The sequence below is a fragment of the Echinops telfairi genome, unplaced genomic scaffold (genome assembly GCF_000313985.2).
Source record: "Echinops telfairi isolate 266 unplaced genomic scaffold, ASM31398v2 ScPeMD7_23;HRSCAF=83, whole genome shotgun sequence".
NCBI lineage: Eukaryota > Metazoa > Chordata > Mammalia > Afrosoricida > Tenrecidae > Echinops > Echinops telfairi.
The window spans coordinates 77,155,355-77,177,593 of record NW_022103920.1 but is presented as its reverse complement, the minus strand read 5'-3'; the positions used below and the strand labels follow the sequence as shown (position 1 = coordinate 77,177,593).

General features: G+C 40.5%; 1 protein-coding gene across 3 annotated transcripts in view; it reads left to right on the top strand.

The window, feature by feature from the left end:
- The first annotated feature begins 14,165 nt into the window (after positions 1–14,165).
- Positions 14,166–22,239, top strand: part of MACC1 (MET transcriptional regulator MACC1) — an 82,234-nt gene continuing 74,160 nt past the window's right edge. For all 3 annotated transcript variants that reach the window (XM_004702709.2, XM_045288830.1, XM_045288831.1), the window contains exon 1: positions 14,166–14,235. The gene's annotated coding sequence lies outside the window, so the exon portion shown is untranslated. The remainder of the gene's footprint in view (positions 14,236–22,239) is intronic.

Here is a 22,239-nt window from a genome sequence, read left to right as displayed (position 1 = left end):
GCCAATGAGACTTCTGTGTGGGTATGGCCTTCTCTTGAGAATTCTGGGAAATCTGAGACTTCCTCCTTGGATGCAGAAGACATCTCTCTCTCTCTCTCTCTCTCTCTCTCTGCTCACTCCCTAGGAGACATAGCAGCTGACAAGACACAAGATGTTTCCAATGCCACTGGATCCAAGGACTTTCTACCCAGTGGCCTGTGATCTTCTACATTTGGCATCATTGCTTGTGTTTCATGAGTCTGAATAAGACTTTATAGATTGCTATCAGATATATGGGCTAATATCAAACTTATGGACTTGATCTGGGCTTGGATGGGATGCTTTCTCAGTGTTCAATTGCTCTTGTATATAAATCTCTTTCTTATACACATATGCGTGTTTGTAAATTTGTTTCTCTAGTCTACCCAGACTAACACACCTTTCATAGAAATGGGCACACAAGGATCTCTTCTACACTGTTGGCCAGTTCACTATCTTCCAGCTTTCTTGGCATAGAAGAGTTAGTACTTCCTGTGCTTTATCAGTTTAACAAAACCTTTTAATTGGTATTCTGTCAAGTCCTGGAGCCTTGTCTTTCCACTAATGCCTCAACGCAGCTTGGACTTCTTCCTTCAGTATCATTGGTTCTTGCTCATCGCTACCTCTTGAAATGGTTGTCAGTGGGAAAATAATGGTAAGGAAAAATTAACATAAGCCCTTTTCTTCTGGAGATCACCTGGACCAGAAATCTAAATCATTTAGAAAAGTTAACATGGGATTAAAAATTTGACCTAGGTGCTTTGGGGAAGACTTTTCTGCAGATGTCTAAATCAGATGGCAAGGAGGACAAGAGAGTATTTTGGTTAGAAAAAATGTGCCAAGATTTATTGGCAGTAAAAGCTTAGGGAATATCAGGGACTAAAAAGAACCTCATCTGTCTGGAGCAGAATGAATTGCTGATAATAATGCAGGATTATGAGAGTAGAGAGATAATGAAGGAACCAAGAGATGGTACAAGGCTTTCTATAATAAACAGAGACTTTAGATTGACCTACAGAGCAGAAGGGAAGTGTTTAGAATTTTAAGGGAGAGGAAGGGCATTGTAGTTGCATTTTGAAAAAATAAAATCCATTTTCAAAGTCAAGAAGGGGTTTGAAGCACAGTAAAAGTGGATACAGCGCTGTCTATTCAATGTCTTGAGTGGTGTAAATGGTGAGCAGACTCAGCTGTTAACTGTGAGGGTGGAGCTCAATATCCTCCCAAAGGCATTTCAAAAGAAAACCTAGAGATTGATGTGCCCCCTCCCATCACCCCCCAAAATCAATCCTGGAAAATTCTACAGAAGACAGTTTTACTGTGACATACACATGAGGTTGCCACCACTCAGGGTAGACTTGCGGTGAATATTCCAGGCAAGATGACTGCCAGTTTCAAGTTCACCATAATTCTCTCTACAGCAGAAGGGCCAAGGTTCAAGGCTTAAAACCCAGAATGGTTTGAACAGACTCCCTCAGACCCTTATAAACCCTCCAAGATCAGGTTAAGTAAGAAAGCAACCTTGGGTGCTGTGGGCCTAAGATTTTTGTTTCTTTCTGTTTTCTCACTGAAGTTTAATTTAGACTACAATAACTGACAGAAATATCTAACATAATTGAGAGATCAAGAAACAAAAATGAAAAATGATGAATTTGGTTTTTACATATAGATTTAAAAATGGCCTGAAGAAGAGCTCGATGGAAGAATTGTTGTTGCTAGGCACCATCCAGTTGGTTCCAACCCATAGCAACCCTCTGCATGACCGAACGAAACACTGCCCAGTCCTGCACTATTTTCACAATTGTTCCTGTGCATGAGCCCAGTGTGGTAACCATGCTGTCATTCCATCTCACGGAAGCCTTCTTCTTTGCTGCCCCTCCCCTTTACCAAGCTTGATGCTCTTCTCCAGGGACTGGTCTCTACTGACAATATGTCCAAAGTCTGTAACATGAAGTCTTTCCACCCTTACTTCCTAGAAGCAGTCTGGCCTTACTTCTTTCAAAACAGATTTGTTTAACCTTTTAGCAGTCCATGGTACTTTCAACATTCTTCTCCAGTACCATAGTTCAAATGCATCAATTCTTCTTCTGTCTTCTTGAATTAGTGTCCAGCTTTCACATGCATATTTTGCAATGGAAAATACCATGGCTTGGGTGAGGTGGACATTAGTCCTTAAAGTAACCTCCTTGCATTTTAATACTCTAAAGAGGTCTTGTGCAGCAGTTACCTAATGCAAAATATCTGTTGATCTCTTAACAGCTCCTTCCATAAGCATTGATTGCGGATCCAAGCAAGACAAAATCCTTGATAACTTCAACATTTTCTCCATTTATCATGATGCTACCTGTTGATCCAGTAGTGAGAATTTGTACCATAATCCATGCAAAAGTCTGCAATCCTTGATCTTCATCAGCAAGTGTTTCAAACCCTCCCCACTTTCATCCATAAGGTTGTGTCACCTGCACATCTCAAGTTGTTATTAAGCCTTCCTCCAAACCTGGTGCACTATTCCTCTAAATATAATCCAGCTTTTCTGATGACTTGCTCAGCATACAGATTGAATAAGTATGGTGAGAAGATACCACTGGATTAAACACCTTTCCTGATTTTAATCCACGTAGTAGTCTCTTGTTCTGTTTGCATAACTGCCTCTTGATCTATGTACACGTTCCACATAACCGATGAAGTGTTCTGGAATTCCCATTCTTCACAAGGTTATCTATTTCTGTTATTGTCCACACAGTCAAAAATTCCTCTACATACTCAATAAAACACAAGAAAACATTTTTCTGATATTCTCTGGTTTGAGCCAAGATCTATCTGACATCAGCAATGATATCCGTTTTTTCACATCCTCTTCTGAATCTGGCCTGAACCTCTGGAAGTTCCCTGTCAATAGAGCGATGTGATCATGACTGGATGATCTTCAGCAAAATTCTACTTCCACGTGACATCAGTGATGCTGTTCTATAGTTTGAGCATTCTGTTTGGTTACCTTTCTTTGCAATGGGTACAAATACAGATCTCTTGCAGTCAGTTGGTCAAGTAGGTGTCTTTCAAATGTCCTGGCATAGATGAGTGAGTGCTTCCAGTGCTTCATCAGCCTGTGGAAAGATTTCCTCTCCATCAATTTCTGCAACCTTGTTTTTGGCTAATGTTTTTAGTGCAGCTGAAGCTTCTTCCTTCTGGACCTCGGTCCTTGCTCATATGAAACCGCTTCAAATGATGGAATATCAACTCTTTCTGTTTTGTGCAGTGATTGTCTGTCTTCCTTCCATCCTCTCTTGATACTGCCTGCATTATTCAATATTTGGCCCATAGAATCTTTCAAGATTGCAACCCGAGGCTTGCTTTTTCTTTTCTTGAGTTCTTTCCATTTAAGGTTTGCTGAGCATGGTCTTCCCTTTTTATGTTCTAACTCTAGGTCTTCGAACATTTCCTTATAAAATTTTAATCTTCTCAGCTGCCCTTTGAGATGTTCTGTTTGGCTCCTTAACGTCATTTCTCCCATTTGCTTTATCTGCTCTATGATTAAGAGCAAGTTTCAGAGTCTCATCTGATATCCGCTTTGCTCTTTTTTCTTTCCTTTCTTCTTAGTTATCTTTTGCTTTCTTCATGAAAGATAGTCTTGATTTCCCCCCAGAGCTCTTTAGGTCTTCTGCCATTAGGATTCAATGCATCAGATCTTCTCTTGATACGGTTTTGAAATTGAAGTGGGATAGACGGAAGGTCATATTTTTCCTCTGGTAAACTTGTTTTAATATTCTTGAACTTTATCCTGAACTTGCATATGAGCAATTTACATATGAGAACTGACTCTTCCACAGTCAGTTCTGGCCTGGTTTTGGCTACTGCTATTGAATTTCTCTATCATGTCTTCCACATAGATAGTCAATTTGATTTCTGTGGGTTCCGTCTGGAGAAATCCATATGTATAGTCACCTTTGTGTTGCTGAAAAACTGTATATGCTACGAACAAGTTCTTTGTTTTGCAAAATTCTATCATGTGATCTCTCGCTTAGTTTCTATCACCATGTCCATAATCCAACTCCCGTTCCTTCTCTGTTTTCAACTTTTGCATCCCAATCAACAGTAGTTATCAATGTTTATTGAGTGTGTGTTTGATCAGTTTCATCGGAAATCATTGGTGGAATTCTTCAGTGTCTTCCTGATTAGCTTTTGTCTTTGGTGCTGAAATTTGAATAATAATTGTCTTGATTGAATGTATCTGACATAATCCTGTTATAAACAACAGTGTACTTCCTGACTGATTTAGCCGTGTTCTTTTTGACAATGAATGCCATGCCACTCCTCTTCATAGCTTTACTCCTGACATAGTGAATCATATGGCTCTGAGGAAAAGTCACCAACAGGAGTTCATGTCAGCTCACTAATGCCTAGGATATCCATCTTTAGGCTTGCCATTAAATTTTTTGGCCACTTGTAGTTTTCCTTGATTTATATCTCACACATTGTATGTTCTGTTCCTTAGCAGATTTTTACAGCTACTTTTCCTTATGTTGAGCCTAGGTCATCATTGGGTTGGGGACTGAGTAGCAGATAAGGTGACTGGCAATGATTATAGATAGTGAGATACTTTCCAAAGTCTATCTCTGCAGGGGAGCAAAAGCTATTGCAGTCCTTTAAGGGGGATGTGGCAGGTTTGCTGTGTCCATGGAAGTGAAGAGTGGCATATGTATATGGTAGATTCAATTGAAAGAAAGGGGTCATATACAAAGTAGGGGCCAAAAAGAAGAGAAGATAATTGATGGGGAACAGTTTGGGGAAAGACCTGAGCGATATGCCTAGAAGATTGTGATTAACAAGTACGTCTCAGATCCTTATGAGGAGAAGCATTTGATGGAACAGAAAACCCAAGTAAATAAATACAGAGACCCAATGAGTAAATATGAGCCAATGAAAGCTTTATTATACTGAATTTGCCTCCCCCCTTTGTTTCCCACTGCCATTTGAAATGATTCCCTGCTATTCATAAGGGTTTCGGCGGCTAATCACTCAGAAGTGGCCAATCTATTCTGTGGTCAGCTATCATGGTTGATAATGCAGAGGGTCAGCAAAAAAGGGAAGACTCAAAGAGATGTGTGAATGCAGTGATGGGCTCAACCATAATACTTGTGAGGCTAGCAGAGCTCCGGGCAGTGCTTCACTCTGGTGTACAGGCGGTTGCTCTTAGAGCCACGTCAATAGCACCGAACGACAGCAGCCATCTGCAAAGGAGAGAAAAACTCTCCTTTGATTTCTTCCAGAATGAAACTTCTGTACATTTAAAACCAGTCTCAGGCAGGCAAAAGTCTAAATGATCAATTTTTATTTTAGTTGCAACCTTCAGGATATTTTCAAAGTGTAGGGGGAAAAGTGAGGTTGCGTGGGAAATCACTGTGGCATTTGTACAATCAGAAGGAATCCAATGTTTGTGATCAGACTCTAATAGAAAGCAGACTCATGAAGACATGCATTTGCCTCTAGCTTCTAGAAGAGTGCCTACCACATCGTTTGCACTCAATCAGTATGTACTGAATGAAATCAGCAGCTCACCAGGCCTGGCCCGTATTCTTTGGAGTGATGCAAATGGTTCAGCGTTCAGCTAGGAGCCCAAAGTTTGGGAGAGACCATGGAAGATAGATCTGCTTGGGAAAGGTCACAACCTTTATAGCCCCGAGGAGCAGTTCAACTCTGCACATGCGGGGTTGCACAAGTGGGAATCCACTTGACAGCAACTAACAACAACAACAACAACAACAACCCCTCTTGTCATGTCCGTGACAGACCTTCCCCTATTCTGCTTCTTTCTCTGTTTCTACTGCCACAGGCTGTCGCCCACCCTCCAGCCTGCTGCTCCCTGCGCTGCCGGCCTTTGCATATTACTCAACCTTGGACGAGTTTCTGCCATGTCAATGTGTTTATCTCAGTTTTACAACACTCCACCACCTGTGACTTTATGTGAAGGCTTCCATTTGCATGCTGTGAGAGGAGTTAATTAATTAGTGAGCTGGTTACTACCCAATGTAAAAATATCCTGATAGAGCAAAGCTTTCTTGTTAAGAAACCTCATAGACCCCTATCAAGCTGTGTGGCTTTCAAATTTGTTCATAATAAGAAAAATATTTTATCTTAGACCCCATACACACACACACACACACACACACGCACACACATGTTCGTATACACTTCATGAAACAGGTTTGACCCTTTTCAGTTCAGTTCTGCTGTATCCTCGTCTATGTCTTTTGTTAAGCTCCATTCCATTTCAGTCCATTCCATTCCATTGTATTGCCCTTCCTTCTAGCTCATTTAAACCGTGGGCAAATTAATTCACGAACCCCCCAACGGGTCAAGCTTAGTTTGAAGAACTCTGGGCTAGCTCATAGATGGCCACATTTGGTTTGGGTTTCAATGTTCAGTCTTGTCATCTCTGATCAGTCAGGGGAATGGAGTGAGTCTGTGTTGCAAGGAAAGGACATTTGTGGCTGGTTTTTGTCTTCATGAAAAGTGTACTGTGGGAGTGAGAGCACATTGAATGGTCTCTCTGATATAAATAAACCCCTATTCCTCCATTCGGTCCTCCTGTTTCTTTTCTCCACTTTGCCCACTTCATAAGCCGAGCCTTGCAATCACCCCCCTGAAGATGGCACTCTTGAGAACAAACCACTTATAGAAGGGAATCGTGGTTCTGTCGTAATGGAATCATGTGGAACTGGCAAGAGACAGGTGATGTTTTGGGAATCCAGGACATATTTTTTTTAATGTCTCCTCAAATCATATATCTTCTTCTGTCACTGATCGTATGTGAAAATCACACAGTTTTCTCTCAATTGCACTGGCAGACCCATTGATGATGGAGGGCCTCAGAGTACTGTTGAAAGGCGTCTCCGAGGTGGTGGCAGAATGACGGCCTTCCATGGTGTCCAGGCCTCCAGCCCTGGCGCTTGTAATTATACCACTTTTTGAGGGGGAAAAATGACATCAAATATGTGATTAATGGTCCAGGTTTTGAGACAGAGATATTTTCTTGATCTAATTATTTAAGTCCTTAAAAGTGGAAAAGTTTTCCAGCTGTAGTTAATAAGAAAGAGATGCAGTCCCATTCAGATTATTGTTACTGATTGGATAAAGAAAAAGAAATAAAGCCAAGGAATGCAAGGGGGTTCTGGATCCTGGAGAGGCAAGAAAATGAATTCTTCTAAAAGCTTTCAGAACCTAATACAGTTAGGATGAACTCATTAGCACCAGCATAACATGTGGACGTAGGAACAGCCAGCCTGATAGAGGCTCTGCTCCTCCCTTTGGAACTCCCTCCAGGGCACTGGAATGGCGCTTTAAGGTGCTCCTGTTCTTCTCTGCCACGGGACAGAGGCTTTGTTCCTTGCAGGTGAATCTACTTGTGCCTCTGTGAAGTTCAAGTGCTTAACCCTAGACCAGCAGTTCACAACCTGTGCGTCGTACCCCTTTTGGGGTTGAACAACCTTTTCACAGGGGTTGCCTGATTCATAACAGTAGCAAAATTATAGTTATGAAGTATCGATGAAAAGAATTTTATGGTTGGGGGGTCACCACAACATGAGGAACTATATTAAAGGTTGAGAACCACTACCCTAGACTATAGAGCTCCCAATGGATAAAATTTGTTAAGAACCTATGAAGAAAACAAAGTGTTCTCAGGAAATGAAATATGCTGTTGTCATTCTTACAGAAATTCCAGTTGACAGAATAATTGAACAACTGACTAATTCCACTCATGACATCCACAGTTAATAGCAGTTATATGGTTAGATATTAGTAATTTTGTGTTGAAACATTTATTTATTTATTTTGGTGAAAAATTAAAATTTTTCAGTGAAATATTTACATAATGAAGCCTATTGTGTCAGTCTGGGTAGACTAGAGAAACAAATCCAGGGATAAGGGCAGTTGAATATTGAGAACACTTCCCAGCCCAGTCCAGATCAAGTCCAAAAGTCCAATATTAGCCCATATGTCCAGTAGCAATCTATAAAGTCCTCTTCTGACTCACAAAACACTTGTAATGATGCCGAATGCAGGAAGATCACAGGCCAGTGGGCGCATGTGGCTTCTCCAGGTTCACGATTCTGGCTGCATCAGGGTAGGTCCACGTGGCTTCTCCAGCTCCCAGGGTGTAGTGCCCTGTGTCTTGGCAGTAGAGCATCTCCAAGGGACTGAGCAGAGGTAGAAAAGTGTCTTCAGCCTCCAAGGAGGAAATATAAGAGTTCCCAGATGTCTCAGGGGAAGGCCGTGCCCACACAGAGGCCTCATTGGCTATGACCCGATTAACAGACTAGACTCCACTGCTTCACTCTTAATCCTCTCAAGTCCCAAATTGACACCCGATTATGTAATTGCCACACCTATTATCTGAACTATATTGAAAGATGATTTAGGAACGTCTATTAACCTTCTGTTTTAACATGTACATTGTGTTTATTATAAGATACTGAGTTGATATTTCATTCTTTAAGAATTTACAATCCAGTTTACCAAAACCACTGACCAAGTGTTATACCCCTGTGTCACCAGGGCTCACTCCAATCTTTTTTTTAATTTTAATTTTTAATTTTTTTTGGCTCACTCCAATCTAAAGGCATATGGTTCTACATATTCTTATGGCTTCATCACCAAATATGCTTTGGAAAAAATCTAGAAAATCATATAAGCTCAGAGGAAGTTACTGTGAAAATCAACATTTTTCCAAGGTGTTATCTTAGGAAAAGTGGCATTGTATCTATACAGAGGAGCTAACAAACAGATGGTTCTTTGTGCTATCATTGTGAGGCAAGTATTTCATCGGCATTTCAGAGGAAACCATCCAGAATGTTCTCTAGTGACAGACTGGAAGCCTCTCATGATCCTGTAAAGAATCAGCACACGTTTCCTTGTATGTCATCCTGAAAGCAGCATATGAAAGAAACAGTGGTGAACTTGCAAACTTGTAAACTGAAGCTTTGAAGGGGATCAATTTATGGATGATTCATTTATGGCTGAGTAAAGAGCCAAAGAGGAAAATATGAAATGATAGGAACAATTTAGTGTGCTTTCATAATCGAGGGAAATAATACCAATCTGGCCTAAATTACTTCTGGCCCTACCATTTTACGATAACTTGAACTATTCACAGAAATTAACTGGTGAATAACAGAATTATTAACTGCTTTTGGAGAGTTACAGTATGCTCATGACTCCAGGACAAAGTGAACCAGAAAATGACTATTATAGGAATCCCAGGGTCTGAGCATCAATACATCTTGAAATAGGACAGAGGGAAAGCTCGAAGGGAGAATAACGTTCTTTTAAATTTGCAAACATGGACTTTCTCTTGCAATGATGACCACATAGTAGGAAAGTCAGTCGGAGCATGGGGGAGGGTGATTCTTCTCTTTCATTCTGTCTGCTGGGTTTCACACTAAAGGGTCAAAAGAGTGGCATTTCACATAGGTCATTGAAGGATACCAAAAATTAATAACAACAAAAGAAACCCGCCCAAAGCCCTTTTGATTATTAAGGAACAATAACAATGGCATATTTAAACCACTTTCTAGTGTTTTGTTTCTCTCTCTGGGTGCAGGGCGTCACTAGATTGGTTCCCTACTGGTGACAGAGAGGAGGTAACAATGTAAATTCTAAAGCAATCACAAGATTAAAAAAATTTAAAAAGATTAGCACCTTTATGCTAATAAGCAACCTGAGGGCTTCCATGTGGCCAGAGAATTTTTAGGTGAGAAGAAACAGCAATCGAGTTGTACTCATTTTACTAAGTTGAATTTAGGTCAACTAGTCTGTTCTACGGTCAGGCATTGCTGCGTCTTTGGAGGCAAATCCAGTCCAGTCCTTGACCTGATGGAAGGAAGGAAAGTGGGGCAGAAGCAGCAGTGGGAGGAGCCTCTGGGGTGAACCCATGAAGTACTCCTCTGCTAACCCAACGATCCCCAGAGCCCAGCCAGTGGCTCTCTGGGAAAAAAGAGCTTCTATCAAGAGAAGAGAGGGAAAAAATCTGAGGGGGGCAATGCTATTCTGTCACACGGAGTCGTTTGAGCTTGGAACTGCCCTCACCCATAAAGAAGGACCCGTGGAACAGCAGCAGGCCCAGGTGCTCCCTCTGACAGTGTAGGCACTTCCATCAGGTAGCGTTTTGAAAGTCAAGGCACAGAATCGGAGTCTGAGTGATGGCAATGGAAGGGCAGCGCAGTAAACTCCAGTCCTAGGGAGATTTGGAAAACCAGCTTGTGAAGCTAGAGCAGCAGCCTAAACAATGTGATTGGGTAACATGTCCGTTGTTGTTGCCGAACCCTGGGAATCACAGTGTGTGTGATTGTCACCATGCATCATGGGTCCTGCATTCCATGACTGTCACCTCCAGGAACACACCTTGCTCTCGGAGCTTGGATGGAGATCTTTGGTTGACCAGTTCCCCAGTTCACATCTCTGAGAGGTGGGTGTGGCTATGGCTACACATTGGTTGCCTCTCCCTTAGCTACAGGGTGTCTGAGGATGTGACTCACTGGCATTTCAGCTTCTATTGTGGGTTGTGGCCACTCTAGCATGCAGAGGGGGTGAAGAAATGTGGCCGTTGTGGTATGGGGATAGGGTGAAGAAGTAGATTGTACCCTTACAGGATGGGCTGGATACCACGGTTCTCCTCTCCCAGTGTCTCTCCAAGGTGGCAGTGTCGTAACATCGTGGTGTGTGAGAGAGAGGAAAACAGAAAACACCTGTTTGTCCACCTGTGTCCTGGATGTTCATCTGCTGTCAGGAGCCTGGTTTCATTCTGTCCTTTGGCCAATAGGCCTTTATAGAAAGGTGTGCAAACCTGGTTTTTTTAAATAAATGATTCATATCAGATTTCTTGAGTGAAGATGGCAACAGCACGGCTCCTTTTGCCTGTCTTCTGGCCTCTGTATGTTGGCTGGCCTCGTGGAACCTTCTCATGCCTGTTCTGCAGGGTGTGGGAATGCTAAGTCCCTGAGCTCCCCTCTCAACTAGGCAGAGCAGACAGTGGTTATGGATGTGTGGCTGGACCCAGAGGCCCTGCCTCCCGATACATTTTCTCTCCAATACCTTCTGATAGCTTTCTGCTGAAGCGCCAATAACATTCCACTCATTCTTATTTCCTTCTCCCCATAGGCTGGGGTGGAAAGGATTGGCTTTTCATATTCTGCGTCTATTTGTCCACATCCTACACAATAAACTCGTAGCTGTAAGTAATCATTTCAGGAAAGAAATAAACATATCTTAGGTTACCATGCCCCAAATTTCAAATCAGTCTTGTGTTTATGTGAATCAATAAAAGAAACACACAGGAGCACAGGAAGAGTGACTTTCTCAAGGAAGTGACTCCTGAGTCATGAATTCAGGGAAAACTACAAGGTCAATGTTATCTGTCTTAGGGCAAGCTCATACAGGCAAAGTACACGGCCAGTGGAGAGTTGAAAAGACTTCCCAGAAAGCTCATCTTCACTAGGTTGCTCTGTGTCTTATGGTCCCTAGCAATCTTGCATGATGTAAAAGGTTCACTTCCTCCATACTGGTTGATGGCAGAGTGTGTGAGAACTGGGAGAATCCCTCGCAGGCAAAAGTGTGAGGACCTAGCAAATGCAGAGATAATTTCTTTTCTATTGTGGGATAGGTTGGTGATTAAGAACTATTTAAAGGAGTCCAAAGGTCAGAGTTTACACTTCAGGGCCAGGAGATTAGATTAGAGGGGAAGGGTGTCATAACTGCTGTAATTAATGACAAATGCACAGGGACAGAGTCAGATCTCAAAGAGGCAGTCACAGGACTGACTGTAAGGCGGTAGAGGCCAGTTCTTCCAAAGCATGTAGAAAGCCAAGTGCACAGCTTGAGGCAAATTACACAACACAATTATTACTGATCCATTCCAATTTCTGCCAGGAGTTGAACGGTTAGCTTTAATACCGTACCTTTCTTAGAATTAAGGTTATGGAAACCACACCAGATGATGTCCTAGGAGAAATCTGATAACAGCATCCCTTGTGGCATGTAGAGAGTTCCTTAAATGCAGCTATTTTCTAGGAAACGTGAAAGCAGTACTAGTTATAAGCATCCAGCTTTGATTTCATATCTCTTATTTAGTTTATTGGTTGTTTATGAGAAACAGTGGCATGTATACTCTTGATTTAATGACGTGGGAATAAAATAAGACCTTGCCTTCAAATAGGAAAGTACAACTGTGCACACACTGACAGCCATAATAATGAGAACGGTATCAAACATGTTACGATAGAACTCAATAAAATATTATGGGATTTATGAGGAGGAAGAGAATAGTTCATATTCATCTCAACAAGGGCTGTTAGAGGAGAGCCACACACATATAAAGGTAGGCAGAGAGAGCAGTCCTTTAAATCAATAGCATATTTCATTGGGAAAATTTGCTGCAAAAGATCGCTTAAAAGTGTTAAAAAGTAAATATGTCACCAGGAGGGCGAAGGTGTGCCTGACCCAAGTCATGGCATTTTCAGTCATCTTAAATACACATGAAAACCATACAATAAATAAGGAATACTGAATAAAATGATGTGTTTAAGTTATGGTGCTGGAAAACAGTATTGAAAATGAATATTGAATAAATCTTGCTTGGAAAAAGGTAGCAGCTCCGTTAGCAGAAGGCCCACGTAAAAGAGGAAGACTGTCAGGACGATGGGTTGACGCCGTTGCTACAACAAGGGACACAAGCACAGAAATGGTGTTGATGACGGTGCAGGCGTGGGCCAGGTGCTGTTCTGTTCTCGATGGGCCACGGACCAACTCTGTAACCAACTCAAAGCCATCTAACAGCAGCAGAGGGTAGCTCAAGGAGAAGACGCTTTCCAGTGTTTGGAAAATGGACAGACAGTTGTCTTGAAAGTAATATAAAAGAACATAGGACACAGTAACTTGTAGTCTGGAAGTGAAGAGCCTGTTAAATTGGGTATATGTTAGATTTTGTGGTGGCCAACTGGAACCTTCGAGGAGGCTAGAGGTCGGTAAAGTGCCTCAGGCAACATGAAGCTCCAAGATGCCTCCAGGAGGAGGAATGATAGGAAGGGAATAAAGCACAGCAAGGAAACATTTTTTGCCATCATGCCCTTATTGCCTACAAAAGAACCAAAAATGAAAAATTGCCTACTGGAGATAAATGTTCCAAGGATATTATAGAGTTCCTATCAAGCCAGGACCTGTTTCTATCTATTTTCTGGTCTGTAGCTAGCAGGGAGAAGAAGGCTGTATCAAGGTGCCATATGAACCAATAGAGAAAATATTTATTGGCTTTATTTTTTTTCCTCCAGATACTTCTCATATCTTACAATTGCTGCATCTTTCGTTTTATCAAATTAAAACTTTTGTATTTTATTTTATTATGTAACTATTATATTTTAGTGGGTTTTTTTCTTTTTGAGCAAGTAGAGATATTCTTGGAATATAAGGAGGGAAACCCCCCAAATTGAAAATGACAGGGAGTTGAAAGGAAATATCAACAAGAGTTCCATCTTGCTCATTAAGCACATTAAAAACAACAACAACACATTCTCTGTATTTTAGAGGATGAAAGGTAAAAGGTTCTCTATTCTATCTAGCGCATCTTAGTGAAACCCCCAGGCTGATGTTGAGGAAGGAAGCCTGACCGCCGTGATCTTTATATCCCCATGCACTGCAGTGTTCAGTGAGGCGCCGTGCTCAGCCTCTGAATCACCTGCGGAGAATCTGGTAGAGCTGGTTCGCTGACTCCGGGAAAATGTATTTGCATAGAGATGCTTTCCTTCTTGCCTCTTATTCCTGGCAAAGATCAAATCAAGTTTTATTTCTTTTATAAAAAAGGCTATTGATATTTTCCTTTTATGCTTACTTCAAGTCACCTGTTTTTCCTACCCTTGTTTGCATTTTCGTGTTTGTAGATTGAAACTCCAGCCACCCACCTATTTCTTCTGGTTTCAGGTGAGAAGTGTGAATTGTGGGTATTGTAGTTATCTTGCCTTTCAGCACAACTAGTCTGGCAACCTTAGAGCCACAAGGTAGGACTTCCAGTCCCAGGTGGCACACGCAGCCCAAAGCTCATTGGAGGAGAGGACCTGGTTTTGGTAGAGCGACTTTTTTTTCCCCTCCCATAGGACGCCAGGAACCAGGAGTGATTTTCAGGTTTATACTTAAAAACGTGCCTGTTCTGAAGCAGCTGGGCTCAATTCCACAACTGTAAGTGTTACTGCTTTTTTCCCCTTCTTCTTAGTTAGCATTCCTTTCTCCATTGATATATGCCATACACCAGGAAATTGTGTAATTTCCAGAAAAATGGAATAAATTAATTGTTTCTTCTCTCTACACCCAGCTTGGAGAAAATGAAAGGCTGACTCTGTGACCTTGTTGAGATTTGGTGTTGGATAAATGACAAGGCAGGGACTTGATTAGTACCTTGGCTCGTGAGTTAGAAAAAGACCGTTTATAAGGAAAGGAGACAGAGGCAGTATCAAATATAAAATGTGAAACATCAGTTCATTCTGATTTGCTTCAAATAAGCAGAAATCCTCCGATGAGTTTATATATTTCAAAAAGGCAGCACAAGTGGTGAAAAGACTAAGATCTTTGGAGCTCGTGAACTTGTTGCTTGTTAGCTGTGTAACATTGGGCCAGATGCTTCATGCTGTCAGACCTAGTTTTTTCTTACCAGGAAAGTGGAGACAAAACCTACCTCATTGGGCTACTAGAAGTGAATTAACACAGTGCCTTTTACTAACTAAATGGTTAGGCAAATGATAGAGTGAAGTTGGCTTCATCCTAATTAGGTTTCATTTAAGCTTCAACACAGATCAAGGAACTTGGCAGTGAAAATCCTGATGCCTCTCATTTAGTGAAACCCAAGCCAAACTCACTGCCTTCAAATTGATTCCACTCAGAGCAATCCTGCAGGATCGAGTAGAGCCATCCAAGAGTGATCTCAAGGCTGCAAATCTTTATGGAAGAAGATGGTCACATATTTTCCCCAACTAATTTTGTATGAACCCTCTTTGTTTTGTGACACCTTACAAAACAAAAACAACAAGCAAACAAAAATCAAAGTCCACATGCTATGGGTCTAGTTTTAGGGTTGATGTTCAGTTATCTATGTAGTGGCTGATATTTTCCTAACAATATTACTAGCTGCTGCTATTGTTGCATTTCAGAAATATTCTAGCCGTCTCCATGTTCGGGGTGATGGATGGTTCCGTGCACTTTATAAAAAAATTGCAGGAGCTCTGGGGGCACTGTCGAGTAAGCTTCGGATTGTAAATCACAAAGTCAGTGGTTCAAACCCAGCAGCTGTTCTATAGGAGAATGATAATGCTCTCTGTTCGTGCAAAGATTACAGCCTTGGAAACTCTAGGCAAAGTCACTGTGATTTGCTGTGGACTCGATAGCAATGTTATCTTATTTTTATTGTTAATGATTATCTAATCATCTTTATGGTGACTTTTAAAATATGGACAGAATATAGAATCTAGAAATTGCAAAGCTACACTTATTTGTTCCAACTTACCTGAAGCCCATAGTTATAGTTCACTTACAAAACTAAGGGCGTGTTATTTATTGCAACTTTCTCAATTTGCCTCTGGCTCAATTTTAGAAAGAATATTTTTATCTGCCTCTGTCTTTGGGATATAAAGTCTTAAGAACGAGTGTGCAAAACACTGCGGTATCTTAAAGTGTGTACCTGAAGGACAAAAGCAATACGGAAACATTGAAGACAGACACCCTTGATAATCACCATGCAGCATTGCTTTGTTGATGAGTACCTTCCATGGTCTAGTTTCTTTAGGAACTGCCATTTATTCATTTGTTGGCTATTTGCAATCTCTCAGTGTTGACCGGTGTGTTAGAAGAGTGGCTGAGGCATCGTCCTGGCTGTGCTCCTGGTCTCTTGAAGAGCTACGTACTCAGAAGAGTCCTGAGAAGATGCACTACACCGCCATTCATGCCCGGCCTTCATGGAGTTCCGTGGTGCTCAGTTAAATCCCCACTCCTTACAAGGCCGGGTGCTCAGTGCTAGGGAATAAAAAGAAGCCTCCATAAATTGTTGCTTGGCAAAAGAAAAAAAGAGGTTTGAAAATTTATATCTGTTTTTTCTTCAATGCAGAAGACTCCGGTTCCATTCCTAGTCAATATGCCACATGTTCAGTCACTACCGACATGTCTAAGGCTTGTGTTTTGCTATGAGATGCTGAGCAGGACTCAGCAGAGCTTCCAGGCTACACTGGACTGGGAAGAAAGATCTAGGACTCTACTGCTGATACTTTCCCTGTGGAAACGCTGTGATTACCAGTGTTCCTCTTAGTCACTCAGGGGAGCAGTGTCAAGGACGGGGCAGCATTTTGTTGGGGTTTGTAGCAGTCACTGGAAGTCAGAGGCACACTCAAGGGCAGCGGAGAGGAGCAGCTCCACCACTTATTTAATTTTTCTGTGCAGCAAAAATAGAGTAGGCAGCAGGCTCAACAATTTTAATGGAGAAGAAGTGACATAATCCAATGGTTTCTTTGAAGTAAGCGTTATGTTGACAGTGGCTACCTATTGTTATAATAGATAATGCTTTGCCTACTTATGATATAAACAAATAAGTGAGAGACTGGTCAGCAAGTCAATTCGGACTCATAGTGACTCTGTAGGATAGAAGCCCTGAGTGCTTCTAAAGTGAGAGCCTCATCTTGCTCCCCTGAAGTGGCTAATAGCTTCGAACTGCTGAGCTTATGGTTAGCTGCCCAATGTATAAGTCGCTATCCCACCATAGAAGTTCCATAATTCTTTTTTCTTTCTGAACTTGAGATTATTTATAGTGCATTACCTTAAAAAATGTAGTTCAGATGGAACACAGTAATAAAAACTCATAAAGATGTGTCAGAATGCTTAGTTTAAGAACCACTGAGATAAAAGAAATATCACTTAATAAATTAGGAAGTGAAGTTGAATGGGTTGTTTGAATGTTCAACTGAAAGGCAGGGATATTGTGGTATTTTAGGGGGTTTTGGAAATGATGCTGGGATAAGGTTGATTGTCATTTAGAAAAGGCACCGACTTACATGTTTTCCTGAAAGTTCCTCCTTCATTATTTTTTTGTTTTGCTTCTTCTTCAATTTTATAATGTGATGCATATTTTATATATGCATACATAATAACTCTATAAAGACAGATTTCACAAGACACTTTTGTGTTTGCTTCCTGGCTTATGAACTGAAGATTAAAGTTTAAAAAACAATGAAGCAACTTCCCTACTTTAATTCTCCTCTCAGAGGTTAGTTTAGCGCCCCAATATATGTTTGTGTTTTTTTATTGTTTCCACTATTATATGACCATATTCCCAGTACATATCACTATTTTGGATGTTTAAGACCTTCGTGTGACCATGAAAGTGTCCTTTATTCATCTGAAACTTAAATTTCTCTCACAAAAGTGTGTTTTGGGGATTAATATATGCTCATGCTTATAGTAAAATTTATGGTTGTAGCTGTATGGTACTTTGCCATATCATAACTAATGACATAATAAATATTATTATACTCTTATACTTGTCCCTTTGCATACAAACATAAGAGTTACCCTGTTATGAATATCTGCAAATATGTCTTCTGAGCCATGGGGATATATTTATACACACACACACACACACACACACACACACAAAAGAACAAAATCTCACTGCTATTTAGTAAGTGCCTACTCATAGTGACCCTATATAGATATTGACAAATTACTTTGCAAAATATTTTTACCAAGTTATAGCTCCTGCCGTGGTGCATGTGAGTTCTTTCTCCACATCCTCAATATATATTTTTTTAATTTCAAATATTCTGAACAAATAATCTTCATCAACATCAAGGAAAGAAAGCAGTGGTGTCTGAGAGACTCTTGACTATCCTTGGAACATTCTGATTTTGAAAATATAATGTAAATGTTGATCCCAAATAGGCCTCCTTTTTTCTTAGTCTAGAGTACTAGAGATTGATCTCTCCATTTAAGAGACTTTACTGTAATCCTCATGATAATAATAATTAATAAAATAATATTAATAACAACTATTTATATTAGATAAGTGCTTATCAAGTAGAAGTTGTCACGAATTTCATCTTGCTTGGGATCCACAATCAGTGTTCATAAGAGCAGCAGTCAAGAGATCAATTAATGCATTGCACAAAACCTCTTAAAGGTGTTGAATAGCAAGGCTATTATATTACTTTGAGGACTAAGGTGAGCCTGACCCAAGGCATGGTGTTTTCAATTGCCTAACATGCATGTAAAAGTTGGACATTGAAAAAGGAAGACCGAAGAAGAATTGATGCATTTGGATCGTGATGTTGGCAGAGCATATTGAAAGTATCGTGGACTACCAAAAGAACAGATATATCTGTCTTGGAAGAAGTAGAACAGAAGACACCTTTAAGACAAAGATGGGGAGATTTCATCTTTTGCACTTAACATGTTGTTCTGAGAGATCTGTCCCTGGAGAGGGACATCATGCTTGGTGAAGTGGAGAGACATTGAGAAAAAGCAAGGTTCTCAACAGGATGGGTTGGCACAATGGCTGCAACAATGGGCTTCAGCATGGCAATTGTGAGATGGCGCTGGAACAGGTAGTGTCTGATTCTTTCTACCCAGAGTCGCCATGGCTCATACTGCTCAAAAGCACCTCATAATAAACAATTTTTTAAATTTAATGACTTTTTTCCCAGCGCAGACATGTTATTATCCTATTTTAGAGATGAGAGACAAATGCGTAGAAATATCAAGTCAATCATTAATAATTGTGAGTGGTGGATTTTTGCATAGTGCATAACTAAGCAGTGTTTCAATCTGTTGTACACAGTGTCCCTGAAGAGATGGGACCGGCTCTACAGCACCTAATAACAGCCATCCAAAAATTGGGGTGGTATAGGTGAGACCAGACTGGGAAGAGGCTCGCCTGGCAACATATTTTATAACTCGGAGAGTTTATGCTTTAGTTAATTAATATTTAAGTAGCACCAATTAGATGCTGACTCATAAGGCAGAGGAGCACTGCTCCATTGGGTTTCTAAGAAGATAAACTTGTACAGAAGCAGACACCCTTAGGTCTTTCCCCTTCAAAATTGCTAGTGGGTTAGAAATGCCAACTTTGTGCTTAGCAAACCAACAACTAGCCCACTGTGCCACCAGGACCCATTTATACATAAATAATGGAAGATAGCATACAAGTACAAAATTCATACCTTAGAGAATGTTCTATTGCCTGGGAAAGGATTCTTGCCAGTCACTGAATGAGTCTTAGAGACTGCCAGGAGAATGTTAAAGAGGAAAAAAAATAATAATGAAGATGGAGAAAACCTTTTTTGAAAATAGAGAGGTGGAAAAGTTCAAAATATTGTTAAGAAAATGAACTTCTTTATCTGATCATTAATTCCACCAATAATATCTGAAACATCTATGTGTGAGCCACTGTATAAACCTCTAACATAGCAAAATGGTCAAGAATGACCATCATTTTCCTATACATCAGTGTACTTAGTAGACTCTGGGGGGGTCCCCAAATGTACCCCTGTCAAGTCACGTCTGACTCATAATGACCTTATGGGACACAGCAGAACTGCACCTCGTGGTTTCCAAGGAGGTAAATAAGGAAGCAAACAGCCACATCTCCCACCTGCAGAGCACCTGTTGGTTTGGAGCCCTGACCTTTGGTCAGCAGTCAAGCAATTAACCATGGCATCACCAGGAGTCCTTGTATATAAGGAAATTGTTGCAAAAATATGAAGAGAATAAGATACGTCACATCCCATTATGAAGGATTTGGACTACCAACATCAAGAATATGCACTTTATTCTGAAGGCGTGGGCATCTGTGAATTGCTGGGCAGTGCTCTGCCCATGTTAGATGCCATGCAGTCTGTTCCATCTCAGAGCACCTCAGTGTCAAGCAGAACAGAACACTGCTCAGTGTGGGGACATCCTCGGATTTTTATGTTGGAGGCCATTGTTGTAGCTCTGTGCCCACTCATCTTGTTCAGGTCCTTCCTCTTTTTTCTGACCTGCTACTTATCCAAGTGTGATGCACTTCTCCCGGGCCTGGTCCCTCCTTCGAGTATGTCTGAAAGAGATGAGACAGAGTTTTACCATCCTGTTCTCAGGCTGTACTGCCTCCAAGACAGATGTATTTGTTCGTTAGGCAGTCCATAGTACTTTAAACTTCCATGCGGCATCATTATCCACTGGCACCATTTCCTCTTCCTTCCTTCCTATTCACGTGTATCTGGGGTTTCATATGTATATGAGGAAATTTGAAAATCTATGGTTTTGGTCAAGTGCACCTTAGTCCTCAAAGTAAGATTTTCTCCACTTAACATGATTCACTCTATGGTCCAGTTGTGAGGATTTTTGATTTCTTGTACCCATACTGAAGACTGGTGACTGCATACTTCATCAGAAAATACCTCCAGTCTTCCTCACGTAAAACAAGACAGGCTGTATTCTCTGTTTATCATATGCTGCCAAGGAGTCTTCCTCTAATCCTGAAGTTCTTCTTCAAATAATTCATCTTCTTGGATTATTTCTAAGCATACAAATTAAATTCAGCATTGTGAAATAATACATTCCTGATGGATATCTTTCCTGATTTTAAACCATGTGATATCCCCTCTGTTCCAATGACTTAATCGTGGCCATCCATGTACAGGGTATACAATAGAACAGTTAAGTTTTCAGTAATTCCCATTTTTGTAATGTTATTCGTACTTTTTCATGATCTACACAGTGGAATGCCTTTGCGTTGCCACTAGAACACAAACAAAAATCTTTCTGGTATTCTCCAGCTTAAGCCCTAAATCCATCTGATGTCAGTAATGATATCCCTTATTCTACAATCTCTTCTGAATCTGGCTTGAATTTTGGACAATTCCTGTCTGTGAACATCTGCAACCATCTTTGAATTACCTTCAAAATTTTACGTGCATGTGATATTAATGATATTGATTGCTAATTTCAACATTCTATTAAATCACCTTTCTTTTAAATGGACACAAATATGGATCTCTTCCAGTCCGTTGGCCAGGTAGCTGTCCTCTGATTTTCTTGCCATCAGATTGTTGAAACTTTTCAGTGGATACTTGTTTTGCTTTTCACTAATGCAACTTTCAGTGCAACTTTTTCCTTCAGTACCACTGGTTCTAGATCATATGCCACATCTTGCAAAGGTCAAATGTAGACCAATTCTTTTGGTACAGTGACTGCATTCCATTGATTGATTTATTTGTTTATTTATTTTGATGCTTTCTTCCATTGTTCAATATTTTTTCCCATAGGATAATTCAGTGTAGTATCTTGAGGCCTGAAATTGTTTTCATTGTTTTCAGTTTGAGAAATGCTGAGCATGTTCTTCTCATGCAAGTTTCTAAACCTAGGTCTTTGTTTGCACATCTTGTAATATGTTATGTAGTCTTTTTTGAAATTTTTTATTAAGCTTTACTGTTTCATCCTTTCTTCAATTCAATTTTGGTATTACATGTTCAAGAGCAATCTTCAGTCTCTTCTGGCATACACTTAAAGGTTTTTTGCTTGTTTTTTTTCCTATTTTTTCTGCCTTTCTAATGACCTTTCTTCATGTATAATATTCTTAGTGTTATCCCACAAGTCAACCAGCCTTGAGTAATTTAGGTTCAATACATCAAATCTGTTCTTGAAACACTCTCTAAATTCAGATGAAATAGTGGCATTTTGGCTCCTTTGGACTTGTTCTATTCTTCAGCTTCCTGCATGTGGATATGAGCAATTGATGGTCTGTTACACAATCAGCCCCTGGCCTATTTTTGGCTGATGATATTTAACTTCACTGACTTTTCCCACAGATGAGTTAATTTGATTTCAAAAAGGCATTTGTAATGAAGAAGTCGTTGGTCATGCAAAATTCTACAATGCAATTTGCACATTTGTTTTCAATCACAAAGGCCTTGGGACCCGTGGGTTTCCAAGATTCTAATTCTTTATGGGAGTAGAAAACCTCGTTTTTCTCTCTCGCAGTGGCTAAAACTGCCGACCTTGCAGTTGGTTAGCAGTCCAGCTTCAGGATACATCTTGAAATGTTCTTCTGGACAATGACTAGGACTTCATTCTTCTTGAATTTGTCCTTCGGTCATAGTAAACCATGACTATCGGATCCAGAATGGCCAATACAAGTCTACTTTATCTCAGCCGTACCTACCTACCCAG